The 8977-nt window shown below is 39.3% G+C and overlaps 1 protein-coding gene across 26 annotated transcripts in view; it reads left to right on the forward strand.

Moving 5' to 3' along the window:
• The window catches only part of DTNB (dystrobrevin beta), a 298344-nt gene that overhangs the window by 277141 nt on the left and 12226 nt on the right, over positions 1-8977 (forward strand). The gene's annotated exons all lie outside the window — the stretch shown is intronic.

The raw sequence follows: 8977 nt of genomic DNA on the forward strand, positions 1-8977 counted from the left end.
GACACATGTGGCTGGCCACCCTGCCTACCCCTCTTGTCTCATCCCCCATCATCATTTCAATATCAAAGTATTTGCAAAAGTTCAGTGTCATGCTGTTATGAAGCAGCCTGGATGTTCACCTGGGTCCTATGACTCTGACGTGTGGTCCTCAGGCCATGGTGCCTGGCCCAGATCATGCAGAGGGAGATTCCTGAGTCCTTGCCATATGTTTAATGCTGGCTGGGCCATCTGTCTTACAGTGAAGTGTGTTAGCATTTCAGAGGTCATTCTTTTTTTTTTTTTTTTGGGACAGAGTCTTGCTCTGTCACCCAGGCTAGAGGGCAGCGGCAGGATTTCGGCTCACTGCAAGCTCCACCTCCTGGGTTCAAGCGATTCTCCTGCATCAGCCTTCCGAGTAGCTGGGATTATAGGCATGCGCCATCATGCCCAGCTAATTTTTGTATTTTTAGTAGAGACAGGGTTTTGCCATGTTGGCCAGGCTGGTCTCAAACTTCTCACCTTAGGTGATGCACCCGCCTCGGCCTTCCAAAGTGCTGGGATTACTTGGCCTTCCAAAGTGCTGGGATTACAGGCATGAGCCAGCGGGCCCGGCCCATTTTTGTTCTTTAAGTGGATTTAATTTCCATCTTGAGTTCCCACTCTGTCTGAACTGGTCACTTAATCTAGGCATTTCCAGGCAAACTCAAAACCAGCCCTCAGAGATTCTTATCCTGCTTCCTGTGCCCCGAGATTTGCCTATTCTGGACATTTTATATAAATGGAATCATACAATATGTGGTCTTCTGTGACTGGCTTCTTGGACGTAGCATAATGTTTTCTTTTTTTTTTTGACGGAGTCTCTTTTTGTCATCCAGGCTGGAGTGTAGTGGCGCGATCGCAGCTCACTGCAACCTCTGCCTCCCAGATTCAAGCAATTCTTCTCCCTTGGCCTCCCGAATTGATGGACATTTGAATTGTTTTTACTTTTTGGCTATGTCGAATAACGCTGCTATGTTTTCATGTCTCATGGATATATACCTTGGAATGGAATTGCTGCCAGTCTGTCCAAAGCAGCTGCACCATTTTACTTTTTTTTGGGGGGAGGGATGGGGGGGTGGTATTTGGTCTTTATTCCATAGATGGCTTAAAGAAATTCAGTTATCTAAAATCTCAGGACAAATTTATCCCTTTTATCTTATATTCAATTCAGAAATTGTTGAGATTTTCCTAGAATCACAGTCTGCAAATACATGACAGTGAAGGATCAGAAGGTGGTAATAGGAAAAGTAGCTGGGGAGACAAAACAGTGCCCAGATTGAGGTTTTAATGTTAGGAAAAAAGAACATTAATGATACTGCAGAATGGTCACAAGAGCTATCCCTAGCACCAGTCTTTTTTTTTTTTTTTGAGTTACTTTTATTAATTTCAATAGATTTTGGGGGAACATGGTGGGGGGGGGTGGATTTGGTTACATGGATAAGTTCTTCAGTGATTTCTGAGATTTTGGTACACCCGTCACCCAAGCAGTGTACACTGTACCCAGTGTGTAGTCTTTTATCCCTCATCCCCCTCCCACCCTTTCCCTCAAGTCCCAAAAGTCCAGTGTATCATTCTTTTTTTTTCTCCTGAGACAGGGTCTTGCTCTGTCGCCTAGGCTGGAGTGCAGTGACACAATCTCAGTTCACTGCACCCTCCGCCTCCTGGGTTCAAGGGATTCTCCTGCCTCAGCCTCCCAAGTATCTGAGATTGTAGACATGAACCACCACATCTGGCTAATTTTTGTATTTTTAGTAGAGATGGGGTTTCACCATGCTGGCCAGGCTGGTCTGGAACTCCTATCCTCAAGTGATCCGCCCATCTCGGCCTCCCAAAGTGCTGGGACTGCAGACCAGTGTATCATTCTTACGCCTTTGCATTCTCATAGCTTAGCTCCCACTTATGGATAAGAACAACGATGTTTGGTTTTCCATTCCTGAGTCACTTCACTTAGAATAATGGTCTCCAGTTCCATCCAGGTTGCTATGAATGCCATTGTTTTGTTCCTTTTTATGACTGAATAGTATTCCATGGTATGCATTTACCACATTTTCTTTATCCACTTGTTGATTGATGGGCATTTGGGCTGGTTCCATATTTTTGCAATTGTGAATTGTCCTAGCACCAGTCTTCAAGAGGGAGGGAGGGAATATTTAATTACGGCTTCTTATATGTAATTCTGGGCTACATTTTTTAACTTGTCTATTAATCCTTTTATAATATTCCATATTATGTAAGAGAAAACTAAGATTCAGTAGGATTAATTTATTTACTCAAAGAAAATGCTGAAATAAGAATGCAAATTCCATCTCTAGTGCTTTCTTCACAACGTAAATTTTTATCTAGCTTCCTTGCTCATGGAAGTACCTTTATCAATTACATGAGAAATAACTACAAATCAGTTGCAATGATTTATTCATGTATTAAATTGTTTAATCATGATTTTGTCACATAGATTTTGAATATTTGCTATTGCCAGAAACTCTGATGCTGATGTGGTTAGAGAGATGTATGTAAATATTTAAATATACATAAATATATATTTATGTATATTTATATTTATGTATATATCGTGATTTATATATTTATGTACATTAATATACATGTATATTATGTAATTGGTATATTTATGTGTATTTATGTATTTATAAGTATGTATAATGTGATTTATATATTTATGTATATATATTATGTGATACATAAACTTTTTTAAATTTTTTAATTTTTTTATTTCAATAGGTTTTTGGGGAACAGGTAGTATTTTGGGGAACAGGTAGTAACAAACAGGAAGTTTGTTAGTGGTGATTTCTGAGATTTTGGTGTACTCATCATCCAAGCAGTGTACACTGTACCCAATGTGTAGTCTTTTATCCCTTTCCACACCCCACCCTTTCCCCGAGTCCCCAAAGTCCAATATATCATTCTTAGGCCTTTGTGTCCTCGTAGCTTAGCTCCCACATATAAGTGAGAATGTACAATGTTTGGTTTTCCATTCCTGAGTTACTTCACTTAGAAAAATAGTCTCCAATTCCATCCAGGTTGCTGTGAATGCCATTATTTCATTCCTTTTTATGGCTGAGTAGTATTCCATGGTGTATCTATCCCATTTTTTTTACCCACTCATTGATTGATGGGCATTTGGGCTGGTTCCATATTTTTACAATTGCAAATTGTGCTGCCATAAACATGGGTATGCAAGTACCTTTTTTGTATAATGACTTACTTCCCTGTGGGTAGATACCTAGTAATGGGATTGCTGGATCAAACGGTAGATCTACTTTTAGTTCTTTAAGGAATCACCACACTGTTTTTCATAGTAGTTGTACTAGTGTACATTCCCACCAACAGCGTAAAAGTGTTCCTTTTTCACTGCATCCACACCAACATCTGTTATTTTTTCAGTTTTTTATTGCCATTCTTGTAAGAGTAAGGTGGTATCGCATTGTAATTTTGATTTGCATTTCCCTGATAATTAGTAATTTGAGCATTTTTCCATATACTTGTTGGCCATTTGTATACCATCTTTTGAGAATTTTCTATTCATGTCCTTAGCCCACTTTTTTATGGGATTATTTTTTTCTTGCCGATTTGTTTTCTTTGTAGATTCTGGATATTAGTCCTGTGTCAGGTGTATAGTTTGTGAAGATTTTCTTCCACTCTGTGGGTTGTTTGTTAACTCTGCTGATTCTTTTGCTGTGCAGAAGCTATTTAGTTTAATTAAGTCCCATTTATTTATCTTTGTTTGTTGCATTTGCTTTTGGGTTCTTGGTCATGGAGTCTTTGCCTAAGCCAATGTCTAGAAGGGTTTTTCCAATGTTATCTTCTAGAATCTTTATGGTTTCAGGTCTTAGATTTAAGTCTTTGATCCATCCTGAGTTGATTTTTGTATAAGGTGAGAGATGAGGATCCAGTTTCATTCTTCTATGTGTCTTGCCAATTATCTCAGCATCATTTGTTAAGTAGGGTGTCCTTTCCCCATTTTTTGTTTTTGTTTGCTTTGTCAAAGATCAGTTGGGTGTAAGTATTTGGCTTTATTACTGGGTTCTCTATTGTGTCCCATTGGTGTATGTGCCTATTTTTACAGCAGTACCATGCTGTTTTGGTGACTGAGGCCTTACAGCATAGTTTGAAGTTGAGTAATGTGATGCCTCCAGATTTATTATTTTTGCTTAGTCTTGCTGTGGCTATATGGCCTCTTTTTTGGTTCCATATGAATTTAAGGATTGTTTTTTTCTAGTTCTGTGAGGAATGATGGTGGTATTTTCATGGGAATTGCATTGAATTTGTAGATTGCTTTTGGCAGTATGATTATTTTCACAATATTGACTCTACCCATCCATGAGCATGGGATGTGTTTCCATTTGTTCGTGTCATCTATGATTTCTTTCAGCAGTGTTTTATAGTTTTCCTTATAGAGGTCTTTCATATCCTTGGTTAGGTGTATTCCTAAGTATTTTATTTTATTTTATCTTTTGCAGGTATTCTGAAAGGAGTTGAGTTCTTGATTTGATTCTCAGCTTGGTCGCTGTTGATATATAGCAGAGCTACTGATTTGTGTACAACAATTTTGTATGCTGAAACTTTGCTGAATTCATTTACCAGTTCTGGGAGCTTTTTGGATGAGTCTTTAGAATTTTCTAGGTATACAATCATATAATCAGCAAACAGTGACAGTTTGACTTCCTCTTTACCGATTTGGATGCCCTTTCTTTCTTTCTCTTGTCTGATTGCTCTGGCTAGGACTTCCAGTACTATGTTGAATAGAAGTGGTGAAAGTGAGCATCCTTGTCTTGTTCCAGTTCTCAGGGGGAATGCTCTCAACTTTTCCCTGTTCAGTATAATATTGGCTCTGGGTTTGTCATAGATGGCTTTTATTACATTAAGGTATGTCCCTTCTATGCCAGTTTTGCTGAGGGTTTTAGTCATAAAGCAATGCTGGATTTTGTCTAATGTTTTTTCTGCATTTATTGGATCATGTGATTTTTGTTTTTAATTCTGTTTATGTGGTATATCACATTTATTGACTTACATATGTTAAACCATCCCCGTGTCCCTGGTATGAAACCCACTTGATCACGGTGGATTATCTTTTTGATATGCTGTTGGATTTGGTTCACTAGTATTTTTTTGAGGATTTGTGCATCAGGGATATTGGTCTGTAGCTTTCTTGTTTTGTTATGTCCTTCCCTGGTTTTGGTATTAGGGTTATACTGGCTTCGTAGAATGATTTACGCAGGATTCCCTCTTTTTCTATCTTTTGCAATAGTGTCAGTAGGATTGGTACCAATTCTTTGAATGTCTGATGGAGTTCAGCTGTGAATCCATCTGGTCCTGGACTGTTTTTTGTTGGCAATTTTTTTTAATTACCATTTCAATCTCACTGCTTGTTATTGGTCTTTTCAGATATTCTGTATCTTCCTGGTTTAATCTAGGAGGATTGTATATTTCCAGGAATTTATCCATTTCCTCTAGGTTTTCTAGTTTATGCATGTAAAAGTGTTCATGGTAGCTTTAAATCTTTTGTATTTCTGTGATATCAGTAGTAGTATCTCTCGTTTCGTTTCTATTTGAACTTATTTGGATCTTCTCTCTTCTTTTCTTGGTTAATCTTGCTAATGGTCTATCAATTTTATTTATCTTTTCAAAGAACCAGCTTTTGGTTTCATTCATTCATTCATTTTTGAGTCGGAGTCTCGCTCTGTTGCCCAGGCTGGTGTACAGTGGTGTGATCTCAGCTCACTGCAGCCTCCACCTCCCAGGTTCAAGAGATTCTCCTGCCTCAGCCTCCCGAGTAGCTGGGATTACAGGTGCGTGCCACCACACCCTGCTAATTTTTGTTTTTTTCAGTGGAGATGGGGTTTCACCATGTTGCCCAGGCTGGTCTCGAACTCCTGACCTCAAGTGATCCACCTACCTTGGCCTCCCAAAGTGCCGGGATTACAGGCGTGTGCCACCGTGCCTGGCCTGTTTCATTTATCTTTTGTATTGTTTTGTGTGTATGTGTTTCAGTTTCATTTAGTTCTGCTCTGGTCTTCGTTATTTCTCTTCTGCTGAGTTTGGGCTTGGATTGTTCTTGTTTCTCCGGTTCTGTGAGGTGTGACCTTAGATTGTCTGTGCTCTTTCAGACTTTTTGATGTAGGCATTTAATGCTATGAACTTTCCTCTTAGCATCACTTTTTCCATATCCCAAAGGTTTTGATAGATTCTGTCACTATTATTCAGTTCAAAGAATTTTTAAATTTCCATCTTGATTTCATTGTTGATCCAACCATCATTCAGGAGCAGATTATTTAATTTCCATGTATTTGCATGGTTTTGAGGGTTCCTTTTAGAGTTGCTTTCCAATTTTATTCTAATGTCGTCTGATAGAGTACTCGATATGATTTTGGTTTTCTTAAATTTACTGAGACTTGTTTTGTGGCCTATCCTATGGCCATTTTACATTTCTATCAGCAGTATATTAGGGTTCTAATTTCTCCACATCCTTGCCAACACTTGTTATTGCCTGTGTTTTTTATTATAGTCACCCTTGTGGGTGTGCAGTGGTGTCTCATTGTAGTTTTGATTTGCATTTCCTTAATAATGCTGAGCATCTTTCCATGTACTTACTGGACATTTATATATCTTTGGAGGAATGTCTGTTCAGATCCTTTGCCTATTTTAAAATATTATTTGTCCTTTTATTATTGAGTTGTAAGAGTTCTTTATATATTTTATATATAGATCATGTATCATATATAATTTGCAAACATTTTCTCCCTTTCTGGGGGTTGACTTTCACTTTCTTGATGGTATTCTTCAAAGCACAAAAGTTTTACTTTTGATAATATTCAATGTATCTAGTTTTTCTTTCATAGCTTAGGCTTTTGATGTCATATCTAAAAAGTCATTGCCTAGGCCGGGCACGGTGGCTCACACCTGTAATCCCAGCACTTTGGGAGGCCGAGGCAGATGGATCATGAGGTCAGGAGATCGAGACCATCCTGGCTAACATGATGAAACCCTATCTCTACAAAAAATACAAAAAATTAGCCGGGAGTGGTGGCAGGCACCTGTAGTCCCAGCTACTCAAGAGGCTGAGGCAGGAGAATGGCTTGAATAATCTGGGAGGCAGAGCTTGCGGTGAGCCGAGATTGCACCACTGCACTCCAGCCTGGGCAACAGAGCAAGACTCCGTCTCAAAAAAAAAAAAAAAAAGTCATTACCTAATCCAAGATTATAAAGCCTTCCCCCTATGTTTTCTCTAAGAATGTTATAATTTCAGCTCCTATGTTTAAGTTATTGATTAATTCTGAATTGATTTGTCCATATGTTTTTTAATGATATCTTTTGAAAAGCAGAAGTTTGGTCGGACTCAGTGGCTCACACCTGTAATCCTAGCACTCTGGGAGGCCGAGGCAGGTGGATAACTTGAGGTCAGGAGTTTAACGCCAGCCTGGCCAAGATGGCGAAACCCCATCTCTACTAAAAATACAAGAAAAGCCAGGCATGGTGGCACACACGCACCTGTAATCCCATCTACTTTGGAGGCTGAGGCAGGAGAATTGGTTGAATCCAGGGGACGGAGGTTGCACTGAGCCAAAATCGCACCACTTCACTCCAGCCTGGGTGAAAGAGTGAAACTCCATCTCAAAAAAAAAAAAGAAGAAAAAGAAAAGAAAAAGTTTAAAATTTCAATGAAAGCCACTTTATCTGTTTTGTTTTGTTTTTACATATCAAGGTTTGGGTGTTTTCTTAGAGAAATTTTATAGTTTTAGCCCTTATAGTTACTATGATCCATTTTAGTTTTAGCTCTTATAGTTACTATGATCCATTTTGATTTAGTTCATATTTATTTGTATCATGGAAAGATCTCAGAAAGCATGCTAAGTGATTAAAGCAAATTGCAAAGTGATATGAGCAGTACAGTACCATTCATGCAAAATTTAAAAGCATGAAATACCATTTATTATTCATAGCTATATATGCACATATAGGTTAAAAGTTTCACAGCAAAATTTTGATAGGGGTTGCCTCTGAAGGGAGGACAGGAAAGAACTGGAACAAGAAAGAACTGGTGGTCAAAGCAGTCTTCATATTTTTCTGCAATATTTTTAGGTTGAAATACATTTGACACAATATGAAGTTACCAATTTGGGGTGGTTAATTATGTTGTACTTTTTAGTTTTCTGTATTTTTTTTTAACTTCTCAAAATACACACACATACACACACACACACACACACACACACACACACACAAATGATTCAAAGTAAGAACCACAGAAAACAATCCATTTCTGTTGAGTTTGGTGGCCACACCGTTGAAGCACTGCAGTGGGGTGTCGTGCGTCCAGCCTGTCCACCTGTTCAGGGCCAATTCTGTTTGTATATGGGGTTTCTAGCTCAGAAAGCTAGAAGAAGGATAACTATCTTCATTTGAATTCACTGTCACACTTTGGCTTATATTTTTTCCAGTTTTGCTTCCACAGAAAACCCTAGTCCACCTGCCACACTCAGTTCCTGTTGTGCTGAGGAGCTACAGAACCCACATCTCAGTGAGCGGCCCTTGATTAGTTTTCTCCTTTTATTTATTTTATCTCATTGCTCCAAACTTTCTCCACAACTATACCAGGGCCTCCCAAGGAAAGCTTGGTTTCTGTTTACCATGTGTCCTTTCTCACCTCATCCCCGCAGGGTGGCCCCGGCCAGCCTTGCTGTGTATGTGCAGTGCATGTGGCGTGACTGGCCCCATGGCCCCGCTTGCAGCCTGCAGCCGAGCTCTCCACATGCTCAGAGCATGCCCTGGGGGGAGTGGGGTCACAGCCTGTAGAGTGCACACTGCCACCCTTGGAGTCAAGGGGTTGTTCCCGTGCCTCCCACTGGCAAGCTGTGTGGCCTGACACAACGTCTCTTTCCATTCTTCTTCTTCTATAAAATGGATATAAAAATATATACCCTGGCTTAGTATGGTGGCTCACACC

This window comes from Pongo abelii, chromosome 12, assembly GCF_028885655.2.
Source record: "Pongo abelii isolate AG06213 chromosome 12, NHGRI_mPonAbe1-v2.0_pri, whole genome shotgun sequence".
In the NCBI taxonomy this organism is placed as follows: domain Eukaryota; kingdom Metazoa; phylum Chordata; class Mammalia; order Primates; family Hominidae; genus Pongo; species Pongo abelii.